Source organism: Adiantum capillus-veneris, chromosome 10 (genome assembly GCF_014529385.1).
Source record: "Adiantum capillus-veneris isolate H3 chromosome 10, ASM1452938v2, whole genome shotgun sequence".
Classification (NCBI taxonomy): domain Eukaryota; kingdom Viridiplantae; phylum Streptophyta; class Polypodiopsida; order Polypodiales; family Pteridaceae; genus Adiantum; species Adiantum capillus-veneris.
The window spans coordinates 32,162,697-32,182,888 of NC_140940.1; positions in this window are offsets into that span (position 1 = coordinate 32,162,697).

Below are 20,192 nucleotides of genomic sequence, written 5' to 3' on the forward strand. Positions count from 1 at the left end.
GTAAACTCCAATATATATATATTCTATGTATTTTTTATATTTTTCTTATATTTCTTTTTAAATAGCTACTAGGAGGGAATCAAATTCTAGTGGGACACTAGGTGGCATGATTTCAAAGATACACTTATTTTAATGCATTATTGCAAGCATGATTACAAAACTTTGTCAAGGAGAAATGTCATGTTTTCATATGGCATGAGGTGTCCTTTGGAATCAATTGAAAGTTTAGACTAAGGGGATCACAGGAAGACTTTTGTTGCCAGAAATGGACCCTATTTTGATGATTTATTTATGCAAGGTTCCAATCCGAATTGGAAAACAGTTTTAAAATGAAAGTCGTAGCTAATGAGCTGAATTTTCTGCCCATATTTTAACTTTTTTATTTGGTCCCACGGTTGAGGACATATAATGAAAATAATGGACCCCAGTCTGCCCACATCATGCAGGGAAAGCTCATTTCCAACTTTTCCAATTCTTGTTCACACTGGCTCTTCTCTTCTTGTGTAAACCCTTGGGGGTTCCCTTCACCTATAAAAGGGGACCTCTTCTTCCTTGAAAACCACTCAAGCATTCAAGCCATTGATGAGAGGAATTCATGAGGGAGTGAGTAGTAATGCCAAATTGTACTTAGTCATTAACATAAGCCTAAGCCTACACTTTCTCCTAGAGGAAGACTAACCATTCTTACACGCTATCCTTGGAAGATCAACTCTAATCAAAGAAGGTCTTGGACTTGGCGTATCAATCAAAGTTGAATTCTCCCCTCTTCTTCTCTCTCCATCAATAATGGTGCCGAAGGGTTTGTCAAGTAATATGTGTTCTACATTGATGTTTTCTTGATTTCTTGTTGTTTTCTTTTTCATCTCTAATCCAACATATATGCATACCTAATCTCATCTCCTTAACCAAAATTATCTCTCTCACTCTTAGTAATTCATCCTCTCTACAAATTTTAGGTTCTCCTTGCTACAAGTACATCTCTCCCCGCAGTACTTCTCTTCTCTCATATCTACATTTTGCACATACTAGAGTTATCCTAGATGAATAATCCACATGATGATAATTTCTATCGCTTTCACTTTGTACGATCTATTAGAATTAACGTATGGATTAGCCGTAAAATACACTTTCAACAAAGTATAGTGTTTCTCTTTGACCCAAAAAGGCTCAATGAAATACTTCTAACACCGGATCCCATTATACTACCTCTCATAGACTATAACTTTTCTTTTGACGTAAGTGTAGTTATCTTGCTATGAACCAAGAGGTTTTGTACATACAACTAATCCCAATCACTAGACAAAATATATATATTATGGTAAGCACAAAACTATAATTCCAAAGTACAATTCGTAGCCTATTTGGTCAGCCAAGATTGAATGCCATTAACTCATCTATTAACCCTTTCATATTACCCATGATACGATATGACCATAGCCTTGATGTTTTCATCTTTGTGTTATTTTGACATTCTTTTTTGTGTTCTTTCTTTGTCTGTGTGACTGCAAGAGAGAAAGAGTGGGGCTTCTTTGATTGCACTTCTTTCCAAACCTTAGTCTTCATGGCATCTATGGTTTAACTCCTTCATATAGTTTTTTTTGAGTTCTCTCACAAACTCTCACAGCCATAAGCCCGGTGCTTTCCTTGCAAGATCGCAAATTTCTCGACATATTTTTGGTGAACCCGACACGAAACTGCCAGGGTGAGAGTTTTTCGGTAACCATGGGTGATCATGTTGAGCAACAAGGTATGCATTTTGACACAGCAACAATGCAAATGTTTCAAGCATTTGCAATGTTCATGCAACAACAACATGCCACTAAAAGAAGGGAGATTTCAGCAACGAAGGCCATACAAGCGGTCGTCAACAAGATGGATCAGTTCAATGGTAAAGATGTAACCAAGTACTTAAGCGAGTATGTGAAGGAGATGGAGCTGCATGGCGTGTCAGAAGGTGAGATGATTCAAAGCTTTGAGATAGTTGTTGCTCCAGAAATTAGAGAACATGTTAGGGGAATTAAAGATGGGCATGGGATAGGATACGTAGCAAAGATGATTCAACATATGCTAGGATACGTAGCAAAGATGGTAAACGAGCCGTCCAATTTCTCACAGTTTGTGTAAACCATGAAAGAAATCGTGACAACCTCAGAGAACATCCTCTACCAAAGGTGAGCAAAGAGTTTCATGATCATAGAGAAATGATGGGTTTTGGCCAAGTACCATTGTAAAGCGGGATTGCAGTGGTACAGAAAGAAAAAGGGTCTCGCTTGATCCGAAAATAGGTGAAACTTTCTCAACGAGCTCCTTGGTAACAAGGAATGGATCAGTATGTTTTACAAAACTTGAAGATTTGAAGAGATGTGAGAGGCAATATGTGCATAATGTACAAATAGGCATGAAAAAGAGGTGGGTTGCTAGAGCCTACTGAAAATGTTTTGGGTTTGTGTGAACAAGTTTCTTTTGTAGATACTATGGGTGAGCTTGATGCTGTCTAGTTTGCATCTTGAAAATGAAGTTGTGGAAGTTTGCTCTATGGAAATGTATCAAGTAATAGAAGCCTTTAAATAAAACCAAACAATTGGCCCAGAAGTCCATGTTGAAACTAAATACAAGAGTGTAGCAAAGAAGGTGAAACCAGTAGCTTCACCCTTACCACCCAACAACAAGGAAAAGATTGAGCAGGCTTCTTTACAACCAAGTTTGAGGAATCCTGAAAAGATTGGGCATACCTTCACAAAGGAGTCTTTTCAAGAGTTGCAAATTGGTTGCGAGGAGTTTCTAACACAGGAAGAGACAAAGTGATTCAAAGAAATGCTTTCAAAGCATGGTAAGGCTTTTGCATTTGAGCCACATGAGATAGGATGTGTTGATCCTTCTACTGTAGCTCCTATGGTAATTTTCACAATACCTCATGTGCCTTGGAATCTTGGTCTATATTCCGGTTCCAAAGGCTCATTTGCCAAAGTTAGTAGAGCTAGTGAATGAGAAAATCAAAATGGAAATCTTGGAGCCTTCTTGTGCTCCATACTCAAACAGGTGGTTCACAGTTCCAAAGAATCATGGTTCTCTACGCTTCATCCAAGATATGCAACCAGTAAACAAGGTGACAATTAGAAATGTAGGTACATGTCCAATTGTGGATGAGTTTGCAGAGGCATTTGTAGGGAGGGCAATCTACTCAATGAGAGATCTCTACTCAGGGTATGATCAATTTCAGCTTGCAATCGAAAGCAGAGACTTGACAACCATGAGGACACCTTTGGGTTTGGTAAGGATGTGTACCTTGCCACAGGGAGCAACCAACTCGGTTGCACATATTATGAATGGGATGAATAAGGTCTTACGTGACTTTATTCCTCAAATCACAATGCCTTTCATTGATGATTTGCCTATCAAAGGATGTGAAGAAAGTGACAAAGATGAAGCTTTGGATCTCAAGGGATGTCGCAGGTTTGTGGTAGATCACATAAATGATTGTGATAAAATTTTGTCTAGGTTGGAAGAAGTCAATCTTACATTGTTAGGAAAAAGTCTATGTTTGGTGTCAATGAAGTGCTCATTGTGGAGCACATGTGTGGGCCATATGGTAGGAAACCTTGTCCAGCAAAGGTAGATGTCATCCGAAGAATATTAATGAAAGAACCATGCACTAGCATCACTGAGGTTAGAAGGTTTCTGGGAGCATGTGTCTTCTATGTTATTTGGATTCCACATTATGCACATGTAGCTGATCCTCTTTATCAGCTGCTTAGAAAGAATCAAAAGTTTAAATGGACAGAAGCACATGTAAAATCCATGAAAAAACTAAAGGAGTTGCTCCAGTCAGCAACAACTTTGAGAAAGGTAGACTGAGTGTCAAAGGCCAGTAATTGTGACAGTAGACACCAGTCCTACAGGGATTGGATGGGCAATATGGCAAGATGACAAAGAAGGACACAGGGATGTGGTAAGATTTGGAGCAAAGGTACTAATTGCTCGCCAAAGAAACTATCCACATATAAAGAGAGAGTTATGGGGTATGGTTACAGCCTTGAAAAGTGGAAAGAGTACCTAATTGGTGCATGTGTGGTTGTAGAAACATATTTTCTACCACTTCTTGGGATGATTACAAGCTGCTCAACGCCAGACATTGCTATGTTACGGTGAGTTGCCTACATTAAGTCCTTAAATCCTGAGTTTAAGCACATTGCAGCTAAAGACAATACAGTGGTAGATATGCTATCAAGGGCAAGGTATGAAGATGAGTCACAAATGATTGACGAGGGAGATGATGTAGGCACAAAGTTCTATTCTATCTCTCATGTCAAAGGTAACAATGTCTGCATGACTAATCTACTTGAATCATTCTTGAAAGAGATTTATGAAGGTGATTGGCTTCTTATTGGAAGCTATTTGAGTACTCTAGCAAAACAAGATGATTGGTCTGAACAAGAATTCAGGAGGACACGCAAGAAAGCATATGGGTACTTTTTGAGGGATGGTTACTCGTGGAAGCATCTTAAACAAAAGGATGCTACACCACAACGGGTTATATGTAAAAAAGAGACTCAAGTAAAGCTCATGCAAGAGTTTCATGAGAGTCTATGGGCTGGACACAAGGGTGTGTGGGCAACCTTCTCCAAGTTGAAAGAAGAATACTGGTGGAAGCGTATGTATAAAGATGTATCTCACTTTGTAGAGTCATGTGTAACTTGTCAAATTTATTCAAATGTCCGACATCGTGATGGATTGCACCCTACATATCCACTAGCCATGTACTATAAATGGGTTGTGGATCTAGTCACAATGCCTTTAGGACTCTAGCAGATGAGGTACTTGGTTCTTGCACGAGAGGAACTAACTAATCAGGTTGAAGGAAGAGCATTAAGAGCTAAAACCACGGAAGCTGTATGCAAATTCCTTCTTGATGAGGGGATTTGACGTTATGGTTGTGTGGGAAAGATCACTGCAGACATAGGTGAACTGGATGCTGCAGAAGCAAGGGAGTTGTTTTCCAGATTAGGAATCAAGCTTTCTCTTTCTACAGCTTACAACCCTGAAGGCAATGGAAAGAGTGAAATAGGGCATCCTCCTATCATCAAAGCTTTGGCTAAGGCTTGCGAAGGAAGAGTTGGTGAATGGCCAAAACTGTTACCATATGCTTTATGGGCTGATGTACAACACATAGCTCAGTAACTCGCTACATGCCTGCAAAGCTAATGTATGGTCAAAAGCCAGTGATGCCGATTGAAGATACAATTCCCACATGGAATGTACTACCTTGGCAAGAGGGGCTTAGCAGGGAAGATCTCCTTGCATTGCGCATAAGGCAACTAGAGAGAAGACCTGGAGACATTAAGGCTGCAAAAGAACGACTCAAAAATGCAAGGCTGAAAAACAAGGACTACTTTGATAAGCGACATCGGCTCAAGAGCAAAGAAATTGACAAAGGTAACTAGGTTTTAGTATATGATAGTAGCCTTGATAACTAGCACACAGTCATGTGTAAGTTTTCAAAAAGATGGTTTGGACCGTATGTTGTAAAGCATGTGCATGAAAATGCTACTTACAGCTTGTCTCAACTAGATGGTACAGAATTAAAGATTCCCATTGCAGGAAAAAGGATCAAAATGTTTAAGAGAAGAGGAGACAATGATCCAGAAGATGTTGATGAGGAAGAAGAGCAAAACACAGGTAAAGATCAAAGTGAAGATGAAGCTTTGGAATTATCCAGTGCAAAAGAAAGCAAGGAATATGTACAAGAGGGCTAATCTTACAAAGAGACAATGTGGCACATACCGGAGGATGTGCAGGTTTAGAGGGGGTGGATGTCGTGCTGTGACACGTACATAGTGGGAACGCAAGCTACAAGAGTTATCTTGTAACTTTTTAGATACATAGTTATATTTCCTATAATATACATATTCATATTTAAGTATAATAATATGCTTTCTATCTCATCCTATTATTTATCTCAAGGGTAACCTATTCTTACTTTACCATCAGAAAATACTATGGGAAAAGCGTCAATAGCATCACCTCTTTAACTTGGGGCAAAAAAGCATTGATTCTTTATTTCTACTATCTCATTATCATCTCACACCATAGCTAGATCCTATATCTAGGGTAAACTCCAATATATATATATTCTATGTATTTTTCATATTTTTCTTATATTTCTTTTTAAATAGCTACTAGGAGGGAATCAAATCCTAGTAGGACACTAAGTGGCATGATTTCAAAGATACACTTATTTTAATGCATTATTGCAAGCATGATTACAAAACTTTGTCAAGGAGCAATTTCATGCTTTCATATGGCATGAGGCGTCCTTTGGAATCAATTGAAAGTTTAGGCTAAGGGGACCACAGGAAGACTTTTGCTGTCAGAAATGGATCCTATTTTGATGATTTGTTTACACAAGGTTCCAATCCGAATTGGAAAACGATTTTAAAATGAAAGTCGTAGCTAATGAGCTGAATTTTTTGTCCATATTTTAACTTTTTTATTTGGAGCCACGGTTGAGGGGATATGATGAAAATACTGGACCCCAATCTGCCCACATCATGCAAGGACAACTCATTTTCAACTTTTCCAGTTTCTGTTCACACTGGCTCTTCTCTTCTTATATAAACTCTTGGGGGTTCCCTTCACCTATAAAAGGGGACCTCTTCTTCCTTGAAAACCACTCAAGCATTCAAGCCATTGATGAGAGGAATTCATGAGGGAGTGAGTAGTAATGCCAAATTGTACTTAGTCATTAACATAAGCCTAAGCCTACACTTTCTCCTAGAGGAAGACTAGCCATTCTTACATGCTATCCTTGGAAGATCAACTCTAATCAAAGAAGGTCTTGGACTTGGCATATCAATCAAAGTTGAATTCTCCCCTCTTCTTCTCTCTCCATCAATAATGGTGCCGAAGGGTTTGTCAAGTAAGAGGTGTTCTACATTGATGTTTTCTTGATTTCTTGTTGTTTTCTTTTTCATCTCTAATCCAACATATATACATACCTAATCTCATCTCCTTAACCAAAATTATCTCTCTCACTCTTAGTGATTCATTCTCTCTACAAATTTTAGGTTCTCCTTGCTACAAGCACATCTCTCCCCGCAGTATCCTTATTGCCTACGGGCAAGAATAGGGCTTGGGAGGGAAACTCTCTTCTCTTCTCTTTCCTTCTCTTCTCTCATGTCTACATTTTGCACATACTAGAGTTATCCTAGATGAATAGTCAACATCCACATGATGATAGGTTTTATTGCTTTCACTCTGTACGATCTATTAGAATTAACATATGGATTAGCCGTAAAATACACTTTCAACAACGTATAGTGTTTCTCTTTGTCCCAGAAAGGCTCAATGAAATACTTCTAACACCGGATCCCATTATACTACCTCTCATAGACTATAACTTTTCTTTTGACGTAAGCGTAGTTATCTTGCTATGAACCAAGAGGTTTTGTACACACAACTAATCCCAATCACTAGACAAAATATATATATTATGGTAAGCACAAAACTACAATGCCAAAGAACAATTCGTAGCCTATTTGGTCAGCCAAGATTGAATGCCATTAACTCATCTATTAACCCTTTCATATTACCCATGATACGATATGACCATAGCCTTGATGTTTTCATCTTTGTGTTGTTTTGACATTCTCTTTTGTGTTCTTTCTTTGTGTGTGTGACTGCAAGAGAGAAAGAGTGGGGCTTCTTTGATTGCACTTCTTTCCAAACCCTAATCTTCATGGCATATATGGTTTGACTCCTTCATATAGTTTTTTTGAGTTCTCTCACAAACTCTCACAGCCATAAGCCCAGTGCTTTCTTTGCAAGACCGCAAATTTCTCGACAACAGCTCCCAAACAAAGCCACTGTGTGAAATTTATGGCAGTTCAAAGGTGGAAGACTTTGTAGATTCTCGATAGACAAGGCAAGTGGGGAAAGGTGACCAGAGCTAGAGTACTCAAGTTGTGGAGCATGCCAATCTTTTTTGATTGACGATCGGAGCTTGAATAAGAAAGTTATTTCCAATGGAATATTTGTCGAGGGCCAATTATGGGCCAAGTTTACCGTATGGGAAGAGGTTCCAAGGTTCTAAAGAGTGGTATGTGTCATGAGGATTCTGTTGGAGTTGACGATGCATCAATTATAATCACGGGTGGAAAATTTGTGTCGAGACATGACTTAGCAACTATAGTTGGAGCATTTTTAGTTGGGGTTGTCAATCGAGCGATTCTGACAGTAGCATGATGCACCATGTGTAGGTCATGAGGGCAACAACTTCCCGGGAGGTCACCCATCCCAGTACTGTTCCCGCGCATATGCGCTTAACTGTGACGTTCCACAAATTGGTCTAGCCATCCAGACCCCAAAACCTTAAGGTGTTAGGGACCACCGGTCTAACCAATTTATGCAAGCCTCATAGATAGACACCACTTTGTCACCACAAGTTGGGCTTACCCCAACAATCGCCCCCTTAAGCCAAACTTGGGACTTTCCCGTCCCCTTGAGTACCAACGTGTTCCGCCTTTTTCTAGGCTCAGAGGTTGAGAGCTTCAACGTGGCCGGGAGCTAGCTCAGAGGTTGAAGTCAACATCAACATGTCCTGTTCCACAGACTCAGAGGTTGGACTTTGAACCATGGCTCTGATACCAGTTGTAGGTCATGAGGGCAACAACTTCCCGGGAGGTCACCCATCCCAGTACTGTTCCCGCGCATATGCGCTTAACTGTGACGTTCCACAAATTGGTCTAGCCATCCAGACCCCAAAACCTTAAGGTGTTAGGGACCTCCGGTCTAACCAATTTATGCAAGCCTCATAGATAGACACCACTTTGTCACCACAAGTTGGGCTTACCCCAACACCATGGAGCGGTGCTGGTCATTGCATGATACATGTGGGGTATGCATGCTAATTCTAGTAGGGATATATGCTTCGGCACACCGCTAGAGCCTACACAAGGGCATGCATCAACTTCAAGAGAGCTAGTGGGCATAGGTTGAGATGAGTCTCCTCCATATACCTCTTGTGCATACTGCTAGGTCCTATAGTAGTACCACTTATCAACACATTCGCCTTTAAGTGGGAGATTGTTGGGTCAAAGGCAATGTGCCTTTTACCCCGATCAAACACGCCAAAGGCATTTGATCACCCATCACTTGTACACACCTTATTCTTTACTAGATAGAAGAATAATGGGCTCTCTCACACACATTGTGGTGAGCTGCTCCACCCACATCCTCTGCTCTCTCTCTCTCTCTCTCTCTCTCTCTCTCTCTCTCTCTCTCTCTCTCTCTCTCTCTCTCTCTCTCTCTCTCTCTCTCTCCCGCACTCTCTCTCTCTCTCTCTCCCGCACATGCACCGCATTCACGCACTCAGAGTGCCAAGGGGTAGTAGATAAGTTCAACTTATCATGTTGCTTACAATCATTATTGGTGACATAGTAGACTATGTTGGTCACAGTCAATCGATAGTTTAAGCAGTTTCCATGTAGAATCTAACCTAGGGGTTTGAATTTGCAAAGTCTAACCAAGGGGTTTGGATTTCCAAACAAGGAAACACCCAGGGTTACTAGTTGAATATTGGTTTATTTTCATTAATCTTTCACTTAGTGTCTAACAGGTTAAAGAAATAATTTTCCTTTTGAGGTTGAACTTTGGGTAATGTACCTTTTAGGTTTGGAAAGTACACTTGACTTCAGGTAAGTGCTGGCTATTTTCCACCTCCTCCTCGTAAGAATAAGATTTGGTTAAGTTTCACTTTTGAATATGCTTTGATCGAGTTTCCCAAGTGGAATGTATATGCTGGAAGGATTTCATCCATTTATCGCTTCAGACACATGACAAGGTCACGTAGGAGCAATCTTTTGGGCAAGTAGTGTCCACGTACATTTTTGTACCATGCAGTTATAGGCCTACATGTTCTTCCCTTCTTCCATGATGTAGAAGAGTCTGTGGTACTTAGTTGATGAAGCTCTCATATAATACCTATAAATTGCACTCAACAAGGCCCCTTAAATTTGAAAGTAATTGGTATGATTTGGTTGTAATGGTTGGAATGTGTTGTCTCTTTCTTGGGTTGAATTGGGTGCCAATTTTTCAATTGGAGTGAGTACTTACATTTGTATAACATGCCTATAGGGAATCTTCTATATGCACTTCTACTATAGCAATGCTTGAGTGTTGGTATTTGTTGGTGTACAATATGAAGGAAGGAGATATGATCAAAGATAAGCTAATGGAATGTATTGAATACAAGTGTGTAATTTAAGTAGGGATTTTGTCCTCTTTTCTTCCATGATGTAGAAGATTCTGTGACACTCAATTGATAAAGCTCTCATATAACATCAATAAATTGCAAAATAATTCCATTTAAATGGCTTCAAATAATTGGTGTGGTATTCGTTTTAGCTAATTGGAATGTGTTCTCTTTTTGTGAAGCCTGAGACCCTAGTCATGACCTCAAAACTCCAAAATAACACACCGATATCTCCACCACACCTCCCTTTTATAGCCAACCATGCCTCTAAAAATAGGACCCCCTTTACATATGTGCTTCCCATAGGCTCTTAGCCCTTCTAAGGTTGTAATTATTAGGCCTTAGGAGGACCATTGTCTTGACATTACTTGGATACCATTATGAAGCCGTGGACCTAGAGCACAACCTCAAAACTTTGATATAGTACACTGGAATTGAAGTTGATCTCTTTAGATAGTTGATTCTAGTGTTAGAATTTACAGCTACTGGTGATTCATTAGTTCAATCAGTAGAACTGGAGGAAAGGATAGAAACTGAACTATAACAGCTACATGAACCGGAATACATCTGCTGAGAGAGAGACAAACTGAATGACTGGAATTAATGTTCAGATTCAGTTTCAGTTTCAGATTCAAATTCAGAAGGAATGGATACAAAGTATATTTGGCTGAAGTACACTCGACTACTGTATTAGGGATTACAAAATTAGAGTACAAGTGAGGATAATGTAGCTAGGGAACAGCTTCAAGACTACAACCACACAACTAAGAGTAAGAAGTGAAAAGATAAAACAGTCCAAAAGTACAGCCAACCCGATTACAATGTAATGGGTCCTATTTATAGCCTCTTGGAGTTACTGTGGTAACTGCCATGGTAATTACTGACTGGTCCGCTGCTCGGCATTTAGGAGTTGGTTCCCACCTAGTGAAATTGCCTCCACCAGTGAGACTACCTCCGCCATCTACATCCTTCCCTCCTTTCTTGAATTTTGGTAAGACTCCAAATTTTTTGAAAAACACCACCGTTTGATCCTTCTAAAACATAGATTTATGCCATATTTCATGCTTGTTGAGTGCTTGACAGCCCCCTATAATTGTAATTCCAAGGGTGTCTAGCCAAAGAGATACCAACACCTGGTTGAGAAAATCCACCGTCTGATTATGAAATTGCTTGGGAAAATCCACCGTCTAATTCTGAGAACACTTGGAAAAATCCACCGTATGATTCTGAGAACGGTTGGTAAATTCCTCCATCGAATTCTGAGATGGAACTACCCAGTATCCTTCCACTAAACCCGCTTCCTTTTGCCCTTAGGTCTTGATGGTGTCTCAAAAGTCCCAGTGCCAGCATTGTCCTTCTGAATGAGTCTGCAAATGGCCTCTTGCTCAAGCTGATTCCGCCTCTCTGTGGTCATTTCGACTTCATAAGGCATGAGGGGATGATAAGTTTTGGTGTCAGGATCATAGAGCGTGCGTCTGCCTTTTGTTAGACGAGTCCTGGCCAATTTGTGACAATGCGAAGTTGTATGGATCCATCCTTCTGGAAGAGGCTGATTTGTTTTGATCCTAGCTTCAAAGAGAATCTCAACCATCTCTCTATACTGGGGTCCTAGGCCTGGTTTAGCCGTAATGTCCTTTTCAAGAACTTTAGAGGATCTATAGTGAGTTGCAGCAGCTGGTTTGTGATCTTAGTGAGGCCTCTAATTTGAATTTTCCATTGTCCCATACAGAACTTGATCCTCTGCACTTCATCTTTTAATTCCTAGAAATCATTCAATTGAAGAGCATCATTGAATAGCATTTTCCAGGTTTTCCATTCCACAATTGATCGCTCATACCAATCCTGAAGATCATCAGTAATCTTAAAGTATGTAAGCCGATCTATTGGTTCTGTATGTTGAGGATATAGTGCTGGAAAAAACCTTGGCAGCTCCGCTTCTCTTGCTGGTAAAGCATACAGGAGAACTGGGGAATTAGGTACAAACTCTAGAAAATCAAGGACAGCCTGGTTCTCCTGCTGCATCATCTTCCTAGTAACTTTAACCAGCTGAAATAATCTCCGGAGAGCAGTTGCCTGTTCTCCCACTATCATTTGAGTTTAGGTCCTTTGCTTGTGGTAGTCTGGTCTTCAAGAATATCTCGCACCCTCTGATCCAGAACTCCCCTAGCAATCTGCATTTGAACTAAGACCTCTTTTAACTGACCTCTGACATCTTTCATACATTTATATGTCGGCTTATTCCCCAGCAAGAGCTCTAATTCCATGGAAAGGGAATGAAAATCTGCAATAGAATGTCTGTCAATGTGGATTAACTACTTTCTCATCAGCAGTTAATATTCATTCAGGCACTCTCTCTAGCAGTTGTATTGTACTAGGATGCTCAGGCAATTGGCACACCTCCTGATCATGGAAAGCAGCTGATTTTCAATGTTGAACCATTTCCCTAGCATCGATGTATAGTCACTGAAATCGCTCCAGATCAGTGATAAGATCATCATCCTCCAGATACATCCTGGTTATAGGAGCCTGCTGATGTCGTAATCTCTTGTTCAGCGTGATGAGCTGTAATGAATGTTGCTCATCACTTGTTGGAATCTCAAACACAGCTTTGTCTTTTCCTTGATCATCTGTATTGTGCTAACTGGTGTACTGGTGAATTTTCGGCATTGTTAGTTTATTGATCTCCCACCTGGTGCTGGTCACCCGACTGCTGTCCTTCATGCTGGTCTGATTGGTCTGCCTTGGACTGATGCCCTCTGGTAGCCCCTACTCCACCATTACCAAGTCCTGAAAGTGGAGATGGAGGAGATTCATCATCACCGTGCCCTTCTTCTGATTCCTCCTCCTTCTCTTCTTCGTCAACTTCTTCCTTATCATCATCTTCCTCAAGGCTGTTCTGATGCTCAATATAATCAAGGATAGCTTAGTTTGCCAGAGCACTGTTATATTCAGAGAGTTTTTCTTGCAAGTCACTCTGCATTGTTTCCATGAGAGTCCTCAAATTTTCTATATTAAAAACAGCATTCCCTTCTGGATTTAATATCTCAGCCAAATTATTAAAGATGTATCTTTCCATTAAGGTGGATTTCAGAGTAGTGTGGGTATTCAACAATGAGTTAAAATCAACTCGCTTCATTCTCAGGAGAGTTTTGAATCTGTCTGTAGCCCTTTCAACTTCTACCTTTTCTTCCCTCAAGGTCCGTATCTCAGACTCCACCTTTGAAAACCTATTTTCTAATTGTTGAATGGTCCTAGCTGACCGAGCTTCAATGATACTGTGGCACAGGGTCTGGGCGGTCCTCTCCTGCTCCATCTTTTCAATCTGCTACTCAGCTTCCTTCACTTCAGTTTTTGCCTTGGTTAATTCATCATCTGACATTGAAGTATCCAGCATTTGTCCTATGGCATTCACAATAGTGTTCCAAGATGACTGAATTAGTACCATATAGCCATCCTTCACTATGGCTGGGTCACAGGCAGTTGGCTCATAAACCGTGACAGGAGCCATATATATGGTAATGTAGAATAATCAATTTTTTGCAGAAGTAGACGTCCTTTGAGAGGATGAGTCTGTAACTGCTGTAACCTATCTTTCTTTGTTAATCGTAGGGCTGCTTCACTATAAGGAATGGAAACCTTTCCCAGTGGACTCGAAGGTGCCGGTCCTTTTCCCTTATCAGTCTGATCTGCTGGCTGCGCCCTATCTGACTAGTATTGTCCCGTACTGGTGGTTGCTTAAATCTGCCCTATTGACTGGGTGACTCCACCAGTGGTCTGATTGAGAGGTTGTTCAGTCTGACTGGCCGGAGTCTTTTCAGTAGACATTGTTTGGATCTGGATTTCTAATTGCTTAAGAAGAGCAGTGCTTTTAGTCAATGTCATCCTTGGTCTTTTAGAAATGCCAGCCTCCTCTTTTGTGGCCTTTCTCTTTTTTCCAGTGAAAGATAATTGGTTTTCTGGGGACTCTTCATCTGAAGATAATTCAACATTGCTAGGCACTAGAAATGGCTTCTAGCTCCAAGCCAATCTTACCTGGGCATGGGAGTCTGGAGCAAATGCCCACTAAAGAAACTGCCAAACATACCAAGCTTTGAAGACATGTTGAGACTTCAACTTAGCAGTCTGCTGAAGCACATTGTGTGATAATATCTGACAGAGATTGATAGAAACTGAAGAGTCCAATCTTTTTGCTAAGAGCATAGCAAATATCTTTTCTAACACATAAGTAGGATTATTTTTAAGACTCGCAGCTTCAGCCACAAAGAAGTAGGCAACAGGAATGTCCAGACCTGCTATTGGCACTCCTTGTGCACTGGCTTTTCATTTCTTTTTGGTAGCATCATCTTCTTTCAAGGATGCACTGATTTGCTCTGCAGTTTCCTTAGATGGATTTGGCCCATTTGGCATTCCAAATGCAAAAGCAATATTCTCTGGAGTGACTGACACTTTTCTACCATAGACCATAGCACTTCCGTCTTCGGCATTGAAGGAATCCAAAACTTGCCTTATAATTTTCTATGTCAAACTCTATCCTTGTTGCTTGCACAACCACATGCAAATCCCACAGTCTAAGTAAGGCCTCTGCTTGCTCAGTAAACACATATCTTTGTATTTTGCTGTGAGGAACAAGCGGAAGAGTCGCTTTTGCAACAGCAATAAGGGCTTGGGTTTCTTCTATTTTTTCCTGCATCTTCTCCCACATTTTCTTCCTACCCATACACCGTGAAGACGATGAATCAGTATACGAAGAAGAAGATGACTTACTTGATTCGTCAAACCCATATCCTGGTGTGGCTGGCAAGGATAAACAACAGTCCACAGTCTCCTCGGATGAAGAGGTTTGCGGCTGTAGCAAAGAAACTTCAGAGCTCGACGATGGTGAATGAACGACAGTTTGCAGGCGTCACGCAAGAGACTTGTGAGGAAAAACGCTTACTCGCCTCACTGCTATACGTGTTCACGCCATAAAAGCTCCACCACTTACCATTCTTAGAGTTCTGTGCACCGCAAGTGACATGGCAGACATGCATTGGACAAGACTCTCTCTTGTCTTTGAAATGATTACCACTGATAGTCCTTCCGACCGTTGTTTCCCTAAGAACTGATATTGGTTTCCATATATTTTTGGTTCTGGTTTGGACAGGGTTTGGTCACACTGGTACTGTTCTGACTTTTTGACTGGCTCTGGAACCGGTTGTACATGAAAAAGACCTAAAATAGCTGATTCTGGATTTTCCTGGTCTTCAATTCCCAGACCATCAATACCCTTTTCCCGAAAAGCTTCCCTGGATTCTGAATAATAGAGCTTGATTTTAGCTCCATTATATACCCCTGGCAACAATAATCAAGACAAATCTTTCAGCCTTATCGTGCCATTGGAGAACACCCAATCAAATTCAAATGGTCCTGCTCAGGCTATCTTTAAGTTTGGTTTCTTAGGGCCTAATTTTGATTGATATAAGAGAACCATATCGCCTTTCTAAAACTCCCTAACCTTAATTCGTCTGTCATGCCAGTGTTTCCTTCTTTCCTAAACAATTTCTTATTCCAGCATAGCCCTCTGTCTCAGCTCATCTAGCTGTGTTAGCTCTTCCAGTCTTTTTTTTAGATTGTTATTAAAATCCAGGTTATGCTTGACGGCCATCCTGAGACTGGGTATTACAAATTCCATTGGTACAACAGCTTCAGTGCCATACACCATTCTAAATGGTGTTAACCCGGTAGTGACCTTATAAGAAATTCTATATGTCCATAGAGCAGTTTGAAGTTTCAAGTCCCACTGCTCTGGCTTTTTCTGCACAATCTTGGTAAGGATAGTCTTGACAGTCTTGTTACTGCTTTCCGCTTGCCCATTGCATCTAGGATAATAAGGTGTTGATTTTCGATGCTTGACTGAAAGCATATCCATGAGAATATCCATAGTGTTATTTATAAAGTGTGTACCTTGGTCTGACACAATCTCCACAGGACATCCGCATCAACAGACAATATTCTCAAATATGAACCTAGCCGTGGATTTTGTTGTGTTGTCGGGAAGAGCCTTAGCCTCAACCCACTTGATCACATAACAGGTAGCCATTAATATTTATCTATTCTTTCTGGGATAATCTTTTTGAATGTGCCCATAAAATCCAGACCCCATTTCATGAAAACACCCAGTGGCTAGACTGGTGTTAAAGGAGTCATGTCTGCACTATGGGTCTGCCCAATCTTTGGCATATATCACAGGTTTTGCAAAAGCTTCTGACATTAGATATTAAAGTCTGCCACCATAACCCAGCCTGCAGAATCTTCTTGGAAATAATATCAGTAGAAAAATGTCCACCAGATTCCCCATTATGTGCCTCTGCAATAACTTGCATTCTACCCTCCATAGGCACACATCGGCGAAAAATCCCATCGACACCCAATCTGTAGAGTGAGCCACCAATGATAGTGAAATTTAGGCTTTTAATAACAAGAGCCTTCTTCTGATTCTGAGTCCAATCATCTGGGAACCCACCCTTAGACAAGAACTGATATACTTCATACAATTCTGGATCAATTGAATCTGTCGCTTCTAGCTAAAATAGTTCTGCATCTATTGGCTCGTCTCTTAAAGACTCCTTAGAGTAGCCTTCTGTACACCTAGACAAGAAATCAGCACCACAATGGTTTTTTCCAGGTTTATGGAAAATACGAAATTCAAATTCCATGAGGAACATCATCCACCATATCAGCCTGGCTTGAATAATGACTTTATTAATAAAAAGTAATTAGGCTTGATGATCCACATAGAAATGAAACAACTTGCCCAACAAATAATGTATGAATTTGGTAGCACTAAAAAACCATCCCTAAGGATTCTCTTTCAATAGTTGTATATCCTTGTTCAGCTTGATTGAACCTGCGCGACTGGCAAAGTATACTGGATAATCAGTTCTTCCTTTTGGCTGAGCTAGAATTGCTCCCATCGCCAGTCCCGAAGCATCCACATGTACATGAAAAATGACATCCCAATCCGGTTGTCAAAGAACTGGTTTATTGATGATGGCATTCTTTAATTTCTGAAAACTTTCTTCACATTCAGCAGTCCAACTGAACTTGCCGGTTTTCTTTGTAAGCTCATACAATGGTAATGCTTGGGAGGAAAACTTGTGCACAAACCTTCTGTAAAAATTAATATATCCCAAAAAATAACTTAATTCTGATGCATTTCTAGGCGCCTTGGCCTGTTGAACACATTGGATCTTGGCATTGGCCATTTCTATTCCATTTCTGGACACCACATGTCCCAGTAGCTATCCTTTGCAGACTAAGAAAACAGATTTGAATGGATTCAGACAATTCCTCTTTTCCTGACAGCGCTTAAAAACCATCTCCAAAAATAGTAAATGCTTTTTCTCTGTGGAATATACAGTGAAGTCATCCATGAATATGGCGAGGAATTGATGAAGAAATTCACTAAATATTTCCATCATACATCTTTAAAAAGTGGCCGGCGCATTGCAAAGTTACTAGATACATAAATGCTCCCCACTTCATAATAAAAGTGGTCTTTCCCCTATCCTCAGGAGCAATTTGTAACTGGTTATAACCACTATACCCATCCATAAAGCTATACATCTCATATCCTGCAATTTCATCAAGTAGAATATATGTGAAGGGTAATGGAAATGGTTCCTTGATGGTTTGAGCATTCAATTTCCTATAATCTACACATACTATCAGCTTCCTATTCTTCTTCGGCACAACCACAATAGGAAACAACCAATCACTACTGGCTACTTAAGTAATGAACCCAGCTTTAAGAAGGTTGTCAATCTCTTCCTTGACCTTCTTAGCATAATTTGGATTCATTCGATAGCGCTGCAATCGTACTGGCCTGGCATCGGGTTTTAGTGGTATTCGATGTTGATAGACCTCTGGATCCACTCCTTTGAGATCAGTATGTTCCCATGCGAACACATCTTTATAGTGCTAGAACATATGTTGTGCCTTCTCTTTCATCGTAGGATTGAGATGTTGATTAACGTTGATCATTCTAGGGTTTTCCTCAGACCCCAAATTCCATTCCTCTATCTCTTGATCATCTGGAAGCAACCACTTAGGCCCTCCACCCGTTCTCTTGGTTGACTCCTCAGCATAATCCTAGGATGATCCTCTGAGATCTGAATTACTATTATGATTTTCAGTAGCTCCTCCAGAGTGTGCCTGTTCTACTGGTGTGTTGAAATCAACTGGTTATTCTGGTCTTCCAGTTAGCCGAACTCGACATTCTCTTGAATTCAGTTCAGTGAACTGGTCTGGAAATTGTTTCTTTTTTTTTCCAGCTTCATCTTTGTTCAGTAAAACTACATTGAGATCTATCTCTGTTAATGGAACAATATTCATAGCCGCTAACATTCTCTCAATTTTCTTCACCTTATACTTTTAGCAAATCTCTTTGGGTCTCAGTTCGTTTCTCCAACTTCTAGTGTTATTCATCTGAATCTGGATTCTGCCCACTGGCCCCTTGTATTGTCAAAGTCTGATTAGCATAGTCATGAACAGCCTGTGCCGTTTGCAGCCATGGGCATCCCAGTAGCATCCCATACGCTCCTTGCACATCCAATAGTAGGAAACTAGCTTTGAACTTTTCTTTGCCCACTCGTATCTGCATATTCTCTATCATTCCAGTTTCCTGAACCACTCGATGATCCACCATTCGAACTTTGAAAGGTGCTGGTTTCAGGTTAGTAATTCCAATCCTTTGCTGAAGATGTGTTCCCAGAATGTTTACCCTTGCTCCTCCATCTAGTATGACGCTTGATAGTGGTTCCCACTGTTTTTGAACTTTGTAATCCACCTGAATCATCGGCACTTCATCATCTTTGACAACAGTCAAGTCAACTGATCTGGCCTCCGCCTCAGCCTTCATTCGCTAACTGATGAATTTCGCTGCTTCAGGCAACGTTCTTCTAATGTCCTGTATCTCCACAGTGAGTTTCTGAATTCTGTCACAAATCTTGACATAAATTTCCTCTTTCTCATGATCAGAGTTGTTGTCAGAACTTGAAGAACTAGTAGTATCTTCACAATACCATTCCTTTATTTTAGTGCTTTTAGCTCCTTTAGCAGTTCCCAACTCTTCCATCAACCCTTGTACTGTAGCCAACATGGTCTAAGGCATCCCAGGCTTCGACTGATTTGGTTGTGCTGTCTCAAAAAACTGGGTAGGTATCTTATGAATGACCCGGGCGTCAGAACTCTCTAGCTGCTCTAGCAGCTTCTTGGCTAAATCCTCTATGATTTTCACTGCTGGTTCTCTTTGCTCCTGCCATTCATCAACCACCTTTTTTTTACCCTTGGCCTTCCATACCTCTCTCTGCTGAGCCCATTTGCTACTTTCAGGAGTGACTGGTTTCGCTGGATTTTCTGGAATTTCCTCAATCACCACCCCTTTACTTCGTGTAACTGCTCGTACAGGAACTAGTTCTAGAATCTTCACCTCAGTATCCGCAGCCCTAGGTGATTCTGGACACTGAGCCGCGAAATGCCCATACTTACCACATGTATAGAAATTCAGGCTTCGATTCTGAAAATTACCACGACCTCGGCCCTGGCTAGTACCCGCTTGGTATCTATCGCGCCTTGCACCAGTACCATTGACATCTAGTTTCTCTTCTTGAGAAGCACTGGTAGTTTCCAATCTTACTGGTTCAACATTGGTGAATGCCACCACTGACAAATATTTTCCCTTCTTAAAATGATGAATTTGAATACCACAGTTGTTCTATAGATGGCCATAGGCTTTGCAATAAGTGCACTGTGGGCATTCGTTTGAAACATGGTCTTTAGATTTACACTTTGAACACCAGGTTTTCATTCTTTTTACCGGCTGTCTAGTCTGGCTAATTTCAACAATTTATCGGGCCATCTCTTCAATCTTCCTAGACCAAGATCCCTTCTTAATCTTGTCTTT